Source organism: Manis pentadactyla, chromosome 15 (assembly GCF_030020395.1).
Source record: "Manis pentadactyla isolate mManPen7 chromosome 15, mManPen7.hap1, whole genome shotgun sequence".
Classification (NCBI taxonomy): Eukaryota; Metazoa; Chordata; class Mammalia; order Pholidota; family Manidae; genus Manis; species Manis pentadactyla.
The window spans coordinates 38,143,874-38,163,715 of NC_080033.1; the positions used below are offsets into that span (position 1 = coordinate 38,143,874).

At 41.4% G+C, this 19,842-nt stretch overlaps 1 long non-coding RNA gene across 1 annotated transcript; it reads left to right on the forward strand.

The window, feature by feature from the left end:
* The first annotated feature begins 4,021 nt into the window (after nucleotides 1–4,021).
* Nucleotides 4,022–18,338, forward strand: LOC118910133 (uncharacterized). Its single transcript, XR_008994037.1, has 3 exons — nucleotides 4,022–4,669; nucleotides 5,083–5,894; nucleotides 15,032–18,338. It is a non-coding gene; the product is annotated as an uncharacterized LOC118910133 (long non-coding RNA).
* Nucleotides 18,339–19,842: the final 1,504 nt, after the last annotated feature.

A 19,842-nucleotide genomic window follows, 5' to 3' on the forward strand; every position in this document is an offset into this window, starting at 1 on the left:
AAGATTGACTAACTTTACACACACTAACTGCAACAACTGGTTGTCTTTGGATTATACTGCTTCTCTCAGCATGTCCCCAGGTCTTCAGGAGAATCTCGGGGCAGATGGTGTTGACCATATGCTCTGGAATGCATCTACTCATGAGCCTCCGTCTGACCTCCTTGTCGAGCCTTGGGCACAGCTGCCCTAGGAAGACACTGCTCCCCTGAGCTGCCTGCCCTCAGCCTTGTGCTCTGTCACCTGTCACTGAACCACATGTCACCTGAATCAACAAGCCAGTGACCGGACCTCACAGAGTTGCTCAGGAAGACAGCCTTTGGTTTTAAACATCTCTACCTCAGGGCTCAAAACTAAGCTGCTGGGACATGTAAGCATTGGTGGGAGATGGAGTTGGTGTTGGTTATTCAGAGGCTTTGCTGTTTTTCTCCATTGCCATTATGTTTGCACTTTCAATGATTCCTGCACTCCACGTTTCTCCTTCTGCTCTAGCACATAATCCTCTCCATAGCCAACCTCCCACGGACATCAAGCCATGCATATAGCTCCTTGGAAAGCAGAGTCTCACTTACCTGTGACCCAGACGTCAACACAACCAACACAGTTCAACCAAGACCAGCGTTTTGTCACGTGTTTCATTAGATACCATCCCTTCAGGATAGATATTGGTCTTTCCATAGAATTAGGTACAGAAATACATAAAAAATATATTTTATATATATGTGTGTTTTAAATTTCTATGGTCAAATGTGTTGCATTAAACATGCATTAAGCCAGTTGAAGCATTACATTAAACACAGTTCAATACTTCTTTTTTTATTGCAGATCCCTTAATGTAATAATGTGCATCACCAGGGATTACAAATGGCTTTGTAAAACCCATTTCAAGTTACTTATATATCCTTGTGATACTTCCTCACTTATGGGAACAAGAACCCTTTTACCTTGGAGGAGTTTGTGGAACTACTCCCACTATAAACCTGCTTGTGAAGCTTCCTTATCTAAGGATTGCAATTGGAGAGGGTCTCAGTAATGAGCTCTAGCTGGGAACAAGTATGTTTTAGTGTCTTGTGCCAATCGGTTGGTTTCTGAAGTTGAAAGAAAAATTAGCAGGAGGGGGAGGTGTCTTTTATTTGGAGCTCAACACAATCTCAGGGAGTGTTTACCCAGTAGGTTCTAAGTCATTAGTAAAGAAACCTATTTGTACTTCATAAGGATGTTTTATTTGGGGATCTTTCACCAAACAGCCAAGAGAGCTTTGTTGTTCTTTCAAAGGAATGATGAGATGCACTGTTTCTTTCCTGGGTTCACCGCTCCTTTACGGGCACTGTAGATGTGAGAGCCATTAACCTGTGTTTATGGAGGCCTTGAAGGGACACAAGGCCTGTGCTCTTCCTGCAGAAGAAAAGCTTTAGATTTCAATAATTAAAGTGTAAATAGAAGCATAATTCAAGAATCACTACTTGTCCTTTCTCATCAGTCAACGTTCTTCAGGTGTGCCACCAGGATAATTCCCAAAGTGCCAAGTCCTTCCCCTCAAGTTTCCCCCGGACAACAACTGCAAGGATCTTGAGAAGTACGGTAATACTCAGTTGTGAGCAGGATTTCATCTCCAGGAAAACATGGAGACGGTGACTGGAGTATCAGTTGCACACAGTCTAAACATTCCCTGTAGTCTTAATTAGCCACATTTGCTTTCCTCTTGGCTTCAGGCTGAGTCAGACCAGCCATGACCGCAGCCTGGCATGACCACGTGATGTGTGACTACATCTCAGACTGTGATAAACGATCATGTCTCTTGACCCACAAGAGTTTGTAACATTTTTTTAGTGTACGCTGAGTCATTACTATTGCATCAAACCAAAGTAAGTGAATGTCTACTGCCATTTTTATAATGAGAGGGAAGGAAGGGAGGGAGGGAGGGAGGAAGGAGAGAAAAGAAAGAATCATCTGCTTCATGTAAACTTTCTGATCCTCCCAGGCAGGACTGGTGGATGTGTGCTTTCATAATGCAGTACAGAGACCTCTGGGTGTTTGCCATATCGAATCAGTCACTATAGTAAGCTGGTAAAAGCATGCCTGGGTTAAAATCATGATACAATCCTAATCAATTAGCTGTGTGAATATGGGCAAACAGTTTGAACTCTGTAGGTCCTTTTGCTGAGACTTACTTTGTACAAGCCTGGCCCTAACTCTGCACATATTAGGTAACTTACTTGACCTTGGATGTAAATTGCCCTTAATGAAAATCTGTCTATAAAATTGTTGAAAGGAACTTAGGGTGGAGAGACGGCTCTAATGGCAATGTGTTATTTCTTCCTTGAAACTGTTCCTAACTACCACATCTGTTGAATACACAAAACTTCTTTAGTGTAAGGACTGACATCGATTGAGAAAGTTGGGTGCTTAATCTTTGTTTTCACTACCCAATTCCACTGTGCGTGACTTTATTCTAAAACTCTGCATAGTATAGTCTTTCTTGGTTTCTCCTTAGCTTTTAATGCTGAAATATTTACCACTGTGTTGAGGCACTGGTGCAGACTATGCCATAAAAATTGTCTTTGCTGCCAATGGCAGACAAATACTACTGCTTTTTTATTGGGAAGGGAGGGAAATTGGCATCAGCCTGGAAGTCACTACATGTTCCGTGACAACAACTTAACTTCCCCTCTGGTTGGCTGCTCCACAAATTCACAAACTCCATGAAACAGCATCAGAGACAATAAAAGAGAAAAATAAAAAGAAAGCAAAGAACAATAAAAAGGCATCCAGAAAGATTTTCATAAATTGCAAAAATACTTTTTTTAAAAAGCAATTTCATGTCTACTCCAGGTAGATGCATAAACTCTTATGAACAAGTTCAAAGCCTCATTCATGTTCATGAAAATTCCTTAACAATTTTTAAAATAAAGGAGTTGGATAGGAGAAAAGGGGGAGAAAGTAAGCATTTGGGCCATGTGAGTTTGGAAATCAGAGAAAGGAAATTCTTAGGCTTTCCCTTGTTGGAAGTGTCATGAGTCTTGAAGCTCCCAACGTTAGTGGAGTCTCCTTGTCACAGAGCTCATTAGTATTCATCATTAATTCATATTTTCAAAGCAACAAAGGAGAAAACAGCAGTAGAAAGAATAAGGAAATGTCAAATCCTGGGAGTAACATTTCAGCACAGTGTTGCGACTAAGGTTAGCGGAGGTTGTGCTGTTTAAAAAGCCAATCCAAACACAGAGCAGAGCAGAAAGCACACTTTTTTCCACGGAATGCCAAATTCACCATGTCATTCCCAGCCTATCTCTTCTTATCTGGAAAGTTCCTTTCACTCCACTCCACCAACCCAGCCTCTCAGTCCCCTTTGAGAAGCCTCCTTTAATAAAAATAAAGTACAAATTTTGTGCCACATGCTGTGTCTAGAAATTGCTGAGGATTATTTCATTTTGTTTCACAATAACCTATGATGTAATGCCCACATTATCTCTAAGTTTATAGACAAGGTAACTGAGAACAGAAAGTGTTAGTGACTTGCGCAGGGTCACCTGGCTGGTCAGTTCTGTGGGATACAAACCCAGAGCCTGTGCTTTAATGGGGGCCACACACAACAAGCAAGACATTGCTTCCATGACATTAACTGGGCGTCTGCCTCTTGAGGCTCCCTCACACCGCCACTCTTTCCTGGCCAGACAGGACGCGGTTTGGATTTCTGGCAATGCAATTATAGATTGATAAAAGATCATACACTTAGGCATTAGGTTTCATCAAACCTCCTGTCCTCATTGTGGGGTAGAAAAATAAATAAGCCCAGTGAGGGTTTTTTCCCTACAAAAATCATAATCCTGTGCTTTCCCTTGATGAATCGCTATACGTAGCCTCATGTGTAGGAAACTGTGTTTTCAGCTGCCTTTTTATAATAAATATGTATTAATAGGATACATATGTTCTCTCTGTTTCAGCTACTCTAAGCCCTTCTCCTTTTGTTCACCTTTCCCATTTTCTTATTCTTCATGTACTAAGTCCCTCAGCTGGGTGCCTAGACCATGTGAAGCTCCAGGCTAAGAACTGGGAGTATAAGGATGAACAGAGTAAAGTCCCTGTAAGGTCCCTGAATGCCATGGGAGTTCCCAGATGTGGAGGTTAAAAATTATGATGGAAAATTATAGCTAACATTTATTGACACTATTTGCCATTCTAAGCATATTACATATCATTATGCGCTTAATATTCAGTTAGCTGGTATCATGCCCATTTTACAGATGGGAAAGTCAAGGCACAGAAAGGTTAAATGATTGCCTACAAACCCACGGCTATCAAGGGGACAGCTAGGCTTGCAAACTCAGGAGTGTTGCTCTTGGGCCTGGACTCATACCCTCTCTGCTTCACAGCTCAATTATACAGTTATGCATAAGGAAGAGAACAATGGACTCAGCTTTCATTGTTTAGGCACAGACTGGGCTGATATTCAAACTTGAGGGCTAAGTAGAAGTTAACCAAGCAGAGAAAGTCGCATATGCCAGGCAGAGAAAATAGTCCATGCAAGGGCACTGGGTCTGAGAAAACAATACAGGCAAATAATTTACAGAGGTTGAATAATAGGAGGGTGTGGAGGGACAAGACTGCAAGAGATAAAGACTGATAAAGTATACTGTCTTTTTGCAGAAAAGTGCCTGGGCTAACTATTTTTCAGGTAATAGGGAGCTACTGAAGAACCTATGGAGGGATGAGCACTCACTGAGCTCTGATTAGAGTATTATCACAATGGTCCAAAATGCAAATGATACCAGAAGATGTGAATATGTCAGAAATTCTTTTGGTTTTAGTTTTTAATTTTTTAAGGGTATATTTTCTTTACTCTTCCAAAGTGTCTCAGTCTACTGGGAATAGTAGTCATAGTTATAGTTGAGAGAAACAAAGGTGGTTTAGGTTGTCAGCCTAAATAACATTTTGCACTGTCCAGGTCTGGAGTGGGGAGTATAGATGGAGCACAAGTTGAGGTTAATTGTGACCTCATCATAGGAGATAGCCTGGGAGGTTACAGGTCCCAATAACTCTCAATATGTGCTGTTTTTTTTTTTTTTTATGTATCTCTTTTTCTTACAGAGAACAGCCAAAGGAAAAATAAACCTGCTTAATTGAAGGAGCTGATCAGTTAGGATGTGGCTAATTGAGGCCACCTAGATAAAGTGGTAAGTAATAGAGTCCTTGATTTGATCTCTAGGTGGATCTGTTAGTTTCAGCTAACAGAATTCATCTGTTGAGCCTATTCAGATTGATTTGTAGTTTGTGTGTGGAGAAGCCTTCTGAGGCTGTCCCTGGGTCAGTGAGAACCACTGTTGGTAAGCCACTAGCAATGTCTGCCAGGCTAACAGACAGCACGGTGGTAGTGTATTTGCTAAGTAATGTCTAAGTTCCTGATCAAAACGAACTCTGACACAAGGCAACAGATATTTGGTATCCTGCTTTAACAAATCTGGAGCTAGTGGAGAGGGAAAATGGTTTGACGTGGCCTAGATGGTTCTCTAACCCAGTTCTCCTGGAGCGAACCGAACCAAAGTCCATGTTCAACCTATAAAAGCACAATGTGGCCAAACTCAGCTAATCCCACAACTGACACTGGTGTTGTGAGTTAAAAGATACAAATGACACAATTCCTGTGTATAAATCCAGAGGGACATGGTTAAAACAATTTTGTCCAGTAAAGTGAGGTTTGCTGAACTAGCTTTTTTTTTTGAAATCTAATTTTAAACAGACCTGTGATATATTCTATTTGTTCCACATAGCTTAACAGTCTTAAAATTTTTTTTTTGCATCTGAAACTGGCGAAATTGCTACAGATGAAACTGAAATTTCCTTATGGCTGTTGTATATCCAGCATCCTACTATAAAAGGGCACAGGGATGGCCTCTGCATAGGTGAGTTGAAATTAAGCATTTTATTATTATTATTATTATTGTGCACTTAAAACAAAGGCAGACTCTCAGACTATGCTGGATGTTGTGAGGGAAGCTGCTTATGTTTTCCTAGTTAATTTTGTAATTCCTGAGGTCACTCTGAGTTGTAAGTCTAAGTGAATGGAGGACAAATTCTCAGAATGTCACATTGCATGTATTGTTGCTGGGGTTACTTATTTATTTTCCTCAGGCTATAATTTTTCCTCCTGAGAGGTCGTAATTTACACATCCGCCTGAATTGTCTGTAATATGATCACTACTCTCTCCTTTTCTTGGGGTTTCATACTGAGGATGATAAGGGAATCAAACGTACCAAGAAGCATAGTTAGCCTTTGGCTTCTGAGAGGTTTCAGGCAGGGGCAATAGAGAGGAGATATATAGTGGGAAAATGAACCCAGAAAAACACATTTTAAAATAGAATAATCTAACAGGCAAATGTATCGATTAATACTCACTCTGAGCTTAATTATGTATGTTTGCAAAAATCCTGCCCATGGCAAAACGAGAAAGTGAGGAGACAGAAAGAGACAGAGAGAGGAGAGAGAAAGATACTGTCCAGATGGGAAATTTCAGGTTGAAAGTAATGAAGTTGTCAATATTTGACTGATCTTGACATACAAAAAGGGCAATTTCCATGTTATCTAACATCATGTAGTGGCTACAGAGCTGTTGCATTTAGGACGTGCGTATGGACCCCTCAGTTCTAACGGGCACCGAGGCCAAGCTGTGTGCAGTGCCCATGCTCCCATAATTGCGTAAAGATTACTGTTCTTTGCACCTTTGAAAGCAGCTTCCCAAGGGGCATCTTGCTGCCTGTGACCCCAAGAGGGAAAAACAAAAATCACAGGCAGAGAAGTAGCTGTTTAAACATCCTTTGATTTCCCCTCGTCATTTAGTAAATGCATTAAATTAAGCTGCAGATGTTTCGCTGTCAACACAACGCTGTGTTATGGTGTGTTATTTCCCTGATAGAAACATTTTATATACTGTAAATAAACACAGTTTTGTTAATTAGTTAATGAATTATTTTTTAATGCTTCATTAGGCTTTAGAGAAAAATAGCTCAAGCCATTGAAAGTTCTCATATTTAATAAACAGACCTTGTAGTAGACATGGAAAGCCAGTGTCTGCTGAAACGGTAGCTCTTGCAGGAATAATTCTGGTTTCAGCTCTCTGTTGTTAAGTTATCATGGGTTGCTTAGGGTATTTTAGGCTTGCATTTTAAGGTTTATTAGAAGCCTGGGTTTGGAATGGAATATCTGAACACAGCATACTGAAGTAGGGGAGAGATATTAGGGATTTGCTCGTTTATATTTTACTTTCTCCTGCAAGAGAGAGATGTTTTAAGCAAGTAGCAAAGAAACAGAGAATTCTACACTTAAGGTCCAAGTCAACCTGAGAAATGCCAGAACTTCAGCAACGAAACAAACCCGCTCAGCCTTCTTCTTCACCCTTGAGTCATGCCGTTTTCCTCCAAACAAGGACGGAGGGCCTTTGCTCGTGGAGTGTCTCAGTCCAGCAGTAGGTTGGAAAAATGTCCAAGCAGGGGACGCGAGTTCTCTCCCGGATGAGTTCATTTCAATAGTCACTGTGTTTCATCGGATGCAGCTGGTTACATTTTTAATAGGCAGATGGCTAATTTTACAGTTCCAAGCCAATCTCTCATTGGACAACATCCAGAAAGCCCGTTGTAGGGTAAATGCCCGGCAGAAAGTTCAACAGGACACTTGGGGGGAACATATGCTAATGTCAGCCCTTTTACTTAAACGTCTTTAAAAAGAATATTCAGTGCTAAGCTGAGGGATTTTCACGGACTCAAGGCTAACACCAGATGGGTGGCCAGCTATGAAGTCTTTAGGGCCTAAGCAAATGCTCTTAATCAGGCTTGGATGGTCAGAGAATCAAACCAGTCATCACTGAGTGATTTTTTAAAAGAACAAAGGTGTGTGCATGTGCAGAAATGACCCGGCTAACCAGACAAGTGCCTTTCGCTTAACTGACGCCCACGGCGGTATTAAAGCTCTGTAGTCCTGTGATTACCTCTGCATCTGTTTTGGGCGCCCCTCCCCATGTGACTCTGATGGAGTTACTAATGTCCATTTACCTCCCCCCAGGTGACAGCCACCTCACCCCAGGGTCGAGGAGAGGTCGGGGTATCTGTTGCAGTTCTAAAAGCTTCCGTATTTTTTAAATGTTTGGAAATCTCTCTCTTTCTGCAGAGCAATGGCTATGTAGATGTCTTAATTAAAAGGGAATTTGGGAATATCTCCCATTTTGCAGTGCATGTAATCAACATTTCTTACTCTCCACAGAGGGACTTGGGTTCCCTCTCCACAAAAGGCTTTGAAATGTCCTAAAACAATCCCCCGCAGCTCGGGGTGGGGGTAGGGGTGGGAGGGAATAAAGAACCAAAGCAAAAACAACAAACATTTTCTGGGAGGTGATAAAAGTCTTAGATGCAAGTATCCTCATTTTATCCCATGTGATGAATTGCCATAGGGTGACTGGAAAACTATTTAAGAACCACAATGGCAAATGCCGTTGTTTAAATGAGGCAAACGTTGTTTACCTCTAAGCAAAATAAAAGATGAGGATCAGAAGAAAGAGGGGATCAAAAGAGCTTTCTCCAAACAGATTTATAAAAAGAGGGTGATTTTTAAATGATTTCAACTCCTACTTTATAAAAATATTTTATAAGGCACTCTTCTGAAAATAACATGCTTCTGAGGACTTTTCCTCCCCAAATCACTTCCTGTAAATGGTGACATTACTTTTATCCGGTGCAATTGGCTACATAGGACCTTATTTAAAACAATGCAAAGAAATCCTACAAAGCCAGCAACTCCGCACAAGGAAACTGGCCTTTCCCCCCCGCCTTTTGGCCAGGAAAATAACCTTCAAATCTCAAATTGAATCTGTAAGTGCTTCTATCAAATTTTTCTTTCAAGAACCTGGAAAGCGGTTCGTTTTGTTTTACAGAACAGGTTTGAAAAGAGTTTTCTTGCAGAGTTTTTGTTTTATAATCAAAATAACTCAAGGGAAGTGACACGACTTTTCTTTTGAGATTTTTTTTTCTGGACAAAGTCTAGTAGAGGGAGAGAGAGAAAAAAAATCTAACCAATTCCAAGACTAGCAGACAAAAGTTACACACAAAGGGAAAAACCTCAAAGATAGTTATAAATTATTCTGTCACTAAATTAAAGTATTGGTAGAAGAAAAGTCTTAAAAATGTAAAATGAGTTCTAGCCAAATACCTTCACAGTTAATGAAATTATGGAAACTTCTCTCTGGTTTGAATATCCCCAAATACATTTTAGCCTCCTATTTTTTAAATGTAGTTTAAAGAAACTTTATGCCATTTATAAAAAAAAGAAGAAAAGAAGAAAAAGGGAAAAGAGGAAAGGAGAAAAGCCAAAAGAAAAACAGAAATTAGGGCAGTTTTTAAACTACAAGCCAACTGTTTGCTCTACTTTGCTTTATTTATTAGTTCTTAAGGTATTTAAAACTTGAGCATTAAAACTGCAGAATAATTTGCAAATGAATGCAGTTGAGGTTGTGAAAATATAACTCACAGCTGAATGTGGGTTATTCAGACAAATGGCTGCTTTGTTCGAGGAGGGGAAGTAAAGTTCTGTGTTAATTTATTACAAACTGCAGCATTTCATCCCTGATGTCCAGGCAACAATGTTTTTTATTTCAAGTAATTTATAAGCACTTCCCAGAGCACTTAGCAGTGAAGTCCTTGGCTATTTTGCTCCCAGAAACGGAGTGTATATGTATTTACTGTGGGAATTTGTTTTTAATAAAACTGTTGTAAGGCATTTTTATTCCTTTGCTTTGTTACATTAAAAACATTCACTGCATAAGTAATGTATTTTATTCCAAGTTGAAAGGCAGCAGATCACAGCCGGCAAACTGTATTGGGGGGGTAGAGAAGAATGACGAAGAGCAATGTTTAAAGCGAACCAGACCATTTTCCTGGCAGCTCTCGGCATCTTCACTGCCTAGGTATCTGAGAGAAGCAGCTATTAGATGACCAAGGGCCCCAGAGGTGTCTGGGAGGTCCCAGGATGTGTGCACACCAACTCAAACTCACATTAGAGAGCTGAATAGGAAAAGGGCACTAAGGTGCAGTATATGTGCGCATACTACTGCCTGTGTGTGGACACACACATACCAGCGACCAATGGGGGAAATCCTCCAGTTTGCATTAGTTCTGCATTATTTCCTAGAATCAATTCACAACCCTAGAGATTCCAAAATCGGCCTTTCTTTGCATTTTTAAGGAAAACCCACAGATGCTCAGATTCATATGTACACATAGATATCTACAGTTTTTAAAAACAGGATTATTTTGATGCTGTTTGGTAGGTTGAAATTGTGGCAAGGAACCTCAGAAGCACATTTGGTTTCTGATTTTCTGCTTTGATGGGAAAACTGTGGAAGGGGCTGAAAGTCACCACAATCCTGCCCCCAAGGTTAGATGCAGCTGCTCTGCTGATGGCAAGAGTCCTTCTGGACATTCCAACTCTCCAGGGATTGTTACCCATTTCACTTCCACCAAAGGGATGAGTTAGTTGAAATCATAGCCCATTAATTTATCTATCTATCTATCTGTCTATCTATCTATCTATCTATCTATCTATCTATCTATCTATCTATCTATCCATCCATCCATCCATTACAGAGCATTATCCTTAAAATTTCCACTGGGAGAAAGTAATTTGTGCTGGTCCTAGCAACTGATCTTATAGGAAGCTGATAGATAATTTCCATATGTATGTGTTTGCAACCACAGAATTGCTGTACATTTAACATGTGTCACATGGTGCCTCACATGTGAACGTAGTGCAGTCTTGGGCTCCAGAGGTAAAGATTATACTAGGCCTTGCAGCCTACTGTGGTACAGGAGCTATATAAAATGCAGCCTCATAATTATCTAGACACATTTGAGAAGTTCTTTATAATTTGAAAATCGCTTTGACTTTTAAAAAGAAATTTGATGAGCAATTACTCTATAATAATAGATTTTTAAACTTATTATTAAAAAAATAACGAGGGAAGTATTTGAATAAATTACCTTTCAGAAAATCTCACTTTTTTTTCCCTCTGGCCACTAACTTTTCCAGCAGTGAGGAGTAAATGAAAATACAGATTGCTGTGTTAATTAGCCATAACAATCATATTTATTATTGGTAAGGAAACCATGGAACTTAGCATTAGCTTATAGGCCAGGGAATTGAAAGGAACTAGGGAGCAGGTCTAATAAGAATCAGACTTATATACTTAATGTAAACAGAATATGCCTCTTCTTATCTAGTCACTATCCCTAAGGAAAAGAATTGATCAATATTTTCTCCTATGCCTTCTATTTCTTTATTAAAAATCAAAAGACCACCTCCAGGAAGCTTTCCTGACTTGAACCTATGCACTTCTGTCCCATCTTCTAACTCCTAGGTCTCCTAAGGAAGTCTAAGTCTAAAAAAAATACATATATATATTTGTTTTTTTTTTTTCAGGGCATCACAGGCAGTCCTCCCTCTGAACCTTGACTGTCTCCCCGGAAAGCTAGCAGGTTAACTGGGGAGCGAGGGGGAGGAAGAGAGGCGCCAGAAGTTCCTGGAGACACGGGTGCGGGAGAGCACCACCCAGGAGCTGGAGGGGTCCGGCCCCAAACTCTTCCCTCTGGGGTTCCTGACATCTTGGGTCCCTTGGAGATAAAAAAAGACTGTCATGTGCTTTTTCCTTAGTGAATAAATCAACGTAAGAGTTGGTCATAAGAAAGTAATTTTGAGGAAAAAATTTTTTTTTAAATGAGAGATAAAGAAAGAAAACAGAAAAAGATAACAACACATCAATTTGTGATGTGGCAATGACAGCTGAGAGTGTTCAGTTGACGCTGGAAACAATTACCTATCAATCAAGTGATCCTCAATTTAAAATTTGTCCAAACAAATATTTACCATGTACGATGAATCTCAGTGTTTCTGGAGGGAATATTAGTCTCCTAAATGAACAGATCTCAAATATAGTTTGTCTATACTGAAATGATTTTTTAACCCCATTTTATGCATGTACTTAATGAGCTATGATAGTTAATCAATATACCAGAGATTTCTTGAGCAGGAAACAACCTTATCTAGAAGTTGAAGCCAGCACACTGCCTTCCAGCTGAGTGGCCTTTTCGTAGCACCATTCTGCCCACTAAATACTAGCTAGCAGTAAAAATAAAGTAATGAAGCTAAAAGGGCTTTCTGTCCAAAGATGGATATGCTGGATTTTTAACCACATGGGTTCTCTGCAGCTGGTATGGAATCTTCTTGTGCAGGGTGGCAGGCTCTGGAGCCCACCGCCTCAGCAACCAGTCCCAGACCTGCCACCTGCCAGCCGTGTGACAGTGGGTCGATGACACTACCATCTTTGTGCCTCAGTTTCCTCATTTATAAAATTGAGATAAGAATAGCACCTATCTTCCAGGGATGTTGTGAAGATTAAATACATTACATGATATTTTGTATGTGTTGACAAAGCTTGGTATATATAGCAAATGCCTTAGTATCACTATTATTTCCCAGCAGAGTCCAAGGTAACATATGTCCACTGAATTGAGTATCACCTGTCTTGAACCTTGACTTGTAGTTTTGCTTAGCAGTAGGATAATTTTCCTGCTCATTTTTTCTCTTTTCTAATGTGTTTTCTTCACCAAACAAGGCAGGCGTCTCTTTCTTCCCTTCTGTGCCTCCGTGGGTCACTTGCTTAGTCATTTTGTCTCTTTCTCTCCCTCTTCCTGAGCCTGTCTCTGTCTCCTTGAGTTTTCTCTGGACATCCTCATTCCAGTTCCACCTGCCTCATTTATATTCATTCGTTAGCATATCTTTTGCATACCCCTCCCAGAGCAAGTCTCAGAAGGCAGACTGCACGGTGCTTCGGGAGGTCACTAGGGCAGGAGCTGGGAGGTATTGGAGGGGGTGCAGGGAAGTGATTAGTCTTGCCCAAGTCCCTGGAGAAAATAGACACTTTCTAGGTTCAGATCATGAAAGCAGGCCCTGTTAGTTTCTCAAGTTCAGAGAACTCAACATTGCCCAAACAGACAGAGAAAAGCTCTTATTTAAGGGTCTGATACTTCTGCCCCTCCATCACAGCCTGGGGTAGCCTGTGCTGGGGTGGAGGGTAGTGTAAACTAGGATCAGATCCTTGGGCACTTGAGTTTCAGAGGTGTGCCCTTTGTGGGTCTTTCCTCTTAGTTTCTCTGGCTCTTATTAAAGTTTTCTCTCTTCACCACCATTATCTATACTTGTCAAATTCATTCACACTCTGGTGAAAAGAGCTAATCCAGGTTAATGCCATATCTCCTTGAGGGATTGGGGTTTTAACAAGGTGCAAAAGATTGCCTCTAGGATGTAGGACAGGGTGACAAACTGGCAGGGCACAGGTCATATTTGGCCCTTAGATGTCTTGGTTCCATAGTGTGACACCAAAACAACAAATTGATGTTAAAAATTAATAGAATTCCCATAAGTGTCTGGATGTCTGACCTCCCTTGAAGAGTCTAGGCCTGCCATCCTTCATCTTCTCTTTCACCACATGTCTGGAAACTCTTGGGTCATAGACCTCTTTTGAACAAGTGTTTGATCGCAAATGTCTGCCACCTAAGCCCAAAGGAGCTAAGGCCTCCACTATCCTGGATACGGGGAATCTCTTTTGGAGAGAGGCAAGCTGGCCCCAAATGACCCATAGGGTATGGTATAACTATGTTTGGATTTTTTTACTTTCTATTTTTATGTTCGTTATAAAATATGCATTTGTGTATATTATTTAATTTAAATATGTCTAAGTGAACACACCTATATTAGGATGCATGTTCAAACGTTGTTGGCTGATGGCATATATGATCATAGAGCCTTATTGCTGCCCTACGGTATACTTTGGAACAGTTGTGAAAAGGAGAATGAATGCAAAACACATGTTAATTTATGAATAACAAATGAGCAAGATGGAGCTGTACCAGGGATGCCAGGAGATAGATAGCTCAAGGAAACAGAGACAAGCACCAGGAGAGGGAAAGCAAGGAGAAAGAAGGAAGAAAACACACAAGTACTGATAATCGTGAGCTCTAAAAACCCCTAATACTCTATAACCGATTCTCTTTGCTCTGGCAGAAATACTGCATGGGAGATAGCAAACTGTCTTCTTGTGACACATGCAGAACTCTTGACACACAGATATGAAGCTGGGAGGGAACTTGGAAGACATCAGTTCCTATGGACCATACGCAGTGGGGAAATTGGTCCTTGAGAGCTTGAACAATGTGCCTGGGGTCATTAGCAAGGCTTCTTTGAGGATAAACATAGTTATTTCCAGTTTGTTTGAAGTGACCAGTTATCACTGCATCTAGAAAAAGAAGGTACAGCTCTAAAAAACTACCAATAGGACAAGTACCCTTTACGAGGAATCTTTTCTTTCCATTTCTACAAAACTAAAATCAGGTTCCTTGCTCTTCCATGTGGTAAATCCAAGCTGTCTCCCATCTGGTCAACTGTCTTCAGAAAAGAAATACTGAATGGGGTGAAATCTAAGGAAGGGCTTGTGGCACAATGGATAAGGACCAAGGCTTTGGGATCAAGTTCCAGGTCTGCCTGTTACTTGGGGTGTGAACACAGTTTGAGCAGTCAGCATTCCCGCTATAAAGGGAGATAATTATTGTACTCCAGGCACTCCAAGTCTTTAACACATGAGTGAAATGACAGTTTGACAAGACCAGTTGCTGAGGTCCAGGAAGAGTCCCAGCAAGACTAATGACCGGGAATCAACCAAGCCAGGACTCTGCTCATGAATGCACCAAAGCCACGGAAGGTCTATAGACCTGGCACTATCCAGAAATTTCATCAAGAAAGAATTCTTGTGGGAAGAGAAACAATATTCTCTGGCACATCGTATGCTCTTGGCTCTGGCCGGAGCTGCTAACCTTTGGTTTATGAGAACTTTTTTTTTTTTTTTTGGCATGGTATTTCCTTGAGTTTTGATGCAGAAAGACCTCTTGCATTTCTTTTTTCTGTCCTAACTTTCTCTCATTTCTCTTCCCTCTGTCCCCCTGACAGTTTGCTAGGGCAGGCCACAGCCTCCAGTGTGGCCCTGAGCCCGAAAAAGGACAGGGCGGAGCACCACCTCTGACAGATCACCCACCTTCTGCCTTGTGATCTGCCCTGGGAGCTCCCTCCACTGTGATCCTGCGGTAATGCCGCCGTTGCCCTGTAGGGGGCAGATGGGAGGCACCCATCGCTGCAACCATTCCGAAGTGGTGGCATCCTCCTGGCTTTTGCTCAACTCCAGAGACTCCAAAGCAGCTTTCTCTGCCCTTATATGAAGACTCATCCTGAAGGTTTTGCAGGCCTCTGAACCTGGCTTTCCGTGGACTTGTTCTTTGCAAAGGAGTGATCCCAAAGGCCAGTGGTGGGGGAGGGCATTTTACCTCCAGGATCAAATACCCATGCAAGGGAGGGGTCAGTCCTGGGGTAAGATAGGGGCGCTCAGCTCAAAAAGGCAGTGCCCGTGTCCGTGTGCTCCTGCAGCCCGGTGCCACCGTCTGTTGTCCCAGATGCTGGGATTCCTTCCCGATGCCATTCCGGGAAGGGCGCCGGCTCCTTTTCCTTAGCTTGGCTCCCTTTTTCAGTCTGGAATAGGAACTTCTAAAACCCCATTAACTAGTAATCACTCAGGGCCAGTGAGGGCGCCTCAACCACCCCAGGAATATCCAATTAGCAAATCATGATCCAGCCCTCCAGTGAAAGGAGTCAGACCCATTATCTGTGATGTCCCCAATTAGAGTGTTTATTCATGAAAGACTGCATGGAGCTGGCAGGCCGGCTCCTTCCTTCCCAAACCCGGCCAGATTCCGCATCTCTTCCCACCCCCACGCCGGCCGGCCGGCCCCGAGGCCTCGCCACAGTCTGCAGGAATCACGAGGAGTCCTGGTAGCAGCAGGACGGAGGAGTCAGATTCTTCAGGGTTGGTCATGCCTGACTGGAGTTCCTGGTTTTCTTTCCTTTTGTGAGGGGGTGAGGCGGGGGCCGGAATAAATTAGGCCGGAGCGCGGCTGTGATTTCGTTAGTATTTATCCATTTCACTTTAGCAGTGAGTCAGGCATTTATCAGACCCTGCGAACACCCCAGGTGCTGGGGTCTCACTCCTGCCCCTTCTTGCTTTCTCTCCTCACTTGCAATTGGCTGTTTTAACTGCATAAAACCACGGAACAAAAATCCATCTGCTTTTAGAGCTAAAAGGGTCCTTAGCGACTCAGTGGTTCAGCACCCCTTCCTTTCCATTTTAACAAACAAGGAAATATAATATTATTAGGTTTGGTTGTTTTATAAACCTCTCCATTTTTATGTAGCCAAGAATATAACCCCACTTTAAAATAGCCCAAATAAATATAGTGATCATGAAGTTAAAAACACCACCACCCAAACAGCATTTGTCAGGAAGATGATCTTATCACACGGAAACAACCAGATAAAGGAGAATATAGTCGGATACCAGCCCAAGACCAGCCATTACATTCTGCCTGCTGGTTAGATAATATCCCAGCTCCAAAAGCATCTTGAGACTGGCCCCTTTCAGCATTTGACATAGTATAAATTTCCTTACAATATCAGGTCCCAGAAGCAAATCTTTTGCCCACAAGGAGGGAAATGAGATTCCTTACTAGCTTTCCTGCCCAGACAACTTGCTTGGAGAAATGAGGAAGCCTTGCTCCCAACCAAAACTTGTGTCAGGCTGCTGTGAAAACACAATCTGTCTGTTTATATTTCTAGAGCCAAACACGGTGTTTTCTATAATTCTGATTAGCATCTACTTGGCCCTTTCCTTGAAGTATCCTCTGTGGAAATGTTCCAGATAGAAATCTGTGAGCTCCTACAGTCAGTGGTGAGCCTGAGCAGGCCCCATCAGTTCAAGAGCTGATTGTCAAAATGGTAGGGATTTTGCAAACTGCTTTTAAAACAACCGTTTCTAAAATTTGAACTATATAATCTTACCATTAAATGAATTATGTTAAAAACAAAGATAATAGTACTTAAAATGTACCACTTCTTAATCACCGTACTGCTTTCTGCTGGTTATGTACAAAGCTATATCTTGAAGTTATTTATGTTCTTGTATATAAATTGTATCTGTATGGAGGGATACTATAGAAGGTTGTGCTACTGAGCATTTCTTCCCAACTCCTCGGTTTGAAATCAGCCATTGGGAGGAATATTGTCACTGTGGAAATCAGAAACTCTGCTAAGTCAGCCCCTCTCACCCAATGCTACTCCCAGAGCCAGCTGTTAAACATTTACCAGCAGATCACTGGACACAATATTGTCTGTTTAGTTGAGTCTGCAACCTTCGGGAAAGCCCTACGTGTGAAGTTCACATAGTAACCCCTCACTTTCATGAACTTGGGGGCAAATATCTGGCCTATATAGTGAATTTTATATGCAACTGAAAGTAACTCATTCACGATCCGGTCTTTATTATTGCACTTCTGCCTGGTTTTCATGGACTTACTCTAAATGGACATCACATAGTCTGCTGTCTTTCAAGCAGAGATTCTGACAATATTTTCATATTCCCTTGAGATAAGAGTATGAGTACAACCATCACTTCATACTCTACTGTAATGATATCCTCAGGGAACAGAAAGGTATATATTCATTTCCGTTATACTAAATGACCTACACTGCTGTGAGATTTTAGGTGTTCTTTCTGCTTTGGTTGCTTTTTTAAAGTCTTCTGGATTAGTGAAAAGATGTCAACTGTCAGCCATGTTTTTAATTACACAAATAGGACATGAATACATGTTCACAGTAAATGATTCAAACAATACGTTAATTAAAAAGAAAAAGTTCCCCTCAAACCATTTTCTGTTCCTGGTCCAGAAATAGGCCCTATTCTATTTTGATGTGTTTTCTCCATGATCTTTGAGCATGTGTCTACACATATATTCATGTTATTTTATATAATAATTAATTAATATATGTGCATGACTTCTACATAAATGGGAAACATGATCACATATTCTGCAGCAAGATTTTTTCACTTACAGTTTAATTTTCTTTCATGTTAGTATAGATAAATCTTTATTCTTTGATATCTGCAGGATCTCATAGGCTTTCCCTTTTGATGGACAGTTAGGCTATTTTCATTTTTTGTTTGTTGTAAATGAAGCAACATTTAATACTTTTGTTCATTTATCTGTGTACATATGCATATTTATTTATGAAGGATAACTTTTAAGAAGTAGAATTTCTAAGTTTGGGATAGTTATCATCCCTTGCTCCTTTCATTTCTTCTCATAATCTCCTATATCAGTGAAGTTTATTAATACTGTGCCTATGAGTAAATATTCTGGGTAAAGCTCTGATATGAATAAATAATTACTCTTACTAATAGGGCATAAGGACCTTAGTGGCTATTTGAGACTGCTCAAGAACTGTCCTGTGGAAGAGGGAGCTGATAGAGAAAATTTTTGTTTGAAAAAGGTTAGTGAGGCATGCAGCCAGTTCTTGTCCACATCCTCAGGATCTTACTCTTCCAGAACATTCCAGTTGTTTTCCAAATGTCCTTCTCTGCTTCTCAAAGCCTAGGGTCTTTCTCTGACACCTCGAAAAGTAATTTTGCCTGGGAGGTAGACCCAAAGTGCTAGAGAATTAACAGCCCCCAGAAGCAGCTCTTGCATAATGACTGGGGTTGGTATAAAAATACCCAAGTTCTCTCCTAACTAAGGCCTGTGCTTTACACCATTTCTTGGAGTTTCCCCATGGGATTGAGCTCTATTTGCCTATGCTGGATGAGACACACTCCATCAGCCACTTCCCTTTCCCTAGCTTACTTCCCGACTCCTCTCTGGGGAGTTTATGCACCTCCAAGAGAAATTGTCTGCACTGGACCCCTTGCCTCTGAGTTGTTTCTGGGAGATACCAAACGAAGACAGCTTGTCTTCTTAGTATGGTGATCATGGCAGCCTCAACCCCAGAAATGAGATGTTGCTAAGCAAAAATAATGCTTCACCTCACTTGTTACAAGGAACAAGCGTCCTCTTTATGAACTAATCAAGTTACGTCTGGCTGCTCTTGTACAGAACTTTGGGACCCAGGACTTGACTGGCAGGGTGTGCTGATTGGGTTAAAAATGTGTTGCATTTTAATAGACATTCTCCCATGGAGAAAATACAAATAGATTCATACTGTTCTACTGCCCAATGTACTTGACACAGAAAGCCCACATTTGCTTGAAAGCGCTGGGCCTATGTTTGGAGGTTGGGGACTGGGGTAATACTGAATCAGCTCTGCATAGAAACATGAAACCTTGGGGCTTCGTTGACCAGAAGGCCAAAATCCAGGCAGCATGGGCTTCCTCATAAGGCAATGTTCCCCTCTCTCAGTCTGAGGCCTGGCACAGAGAAGCTCATCATATCATCTCTGGGCCAAGGTTAAAATGCCCCAGAGCTGTTCACTGGATATTTAAGGAAGGGCTTGGGAATTGTTTCATAGTCATCAGAGGAGCCTGTAGCTTCTTAGAGCTGAAAAAGCCTGAGGTTAGAGCTCTCCCTTTTCCACTCCTGTTCTGGGGCCAGACGGTGGTGACTGTCAACTTCTCTATCACCAAACCAGGAACTCCTTTTCTCATGAACACTCAGTTATTTCTCTCACTTTAAACAGCACTTAGATGTCCCTAAAAAATGGACTCCAGCTTAATAACATCAACAATAGCAAACCTTTATTAAAGACGGTGCCAGGCATCACGCTTTGTGATTTGCATGCATTATCCCCTGGAGTCGGCAGAATAGCCCTCAGACAAATTGGGTAAGATGATTATCCCTACTGAGATGAAGAAACTGAGGCACAGTGAGATTTGGTAACTGGCCCAA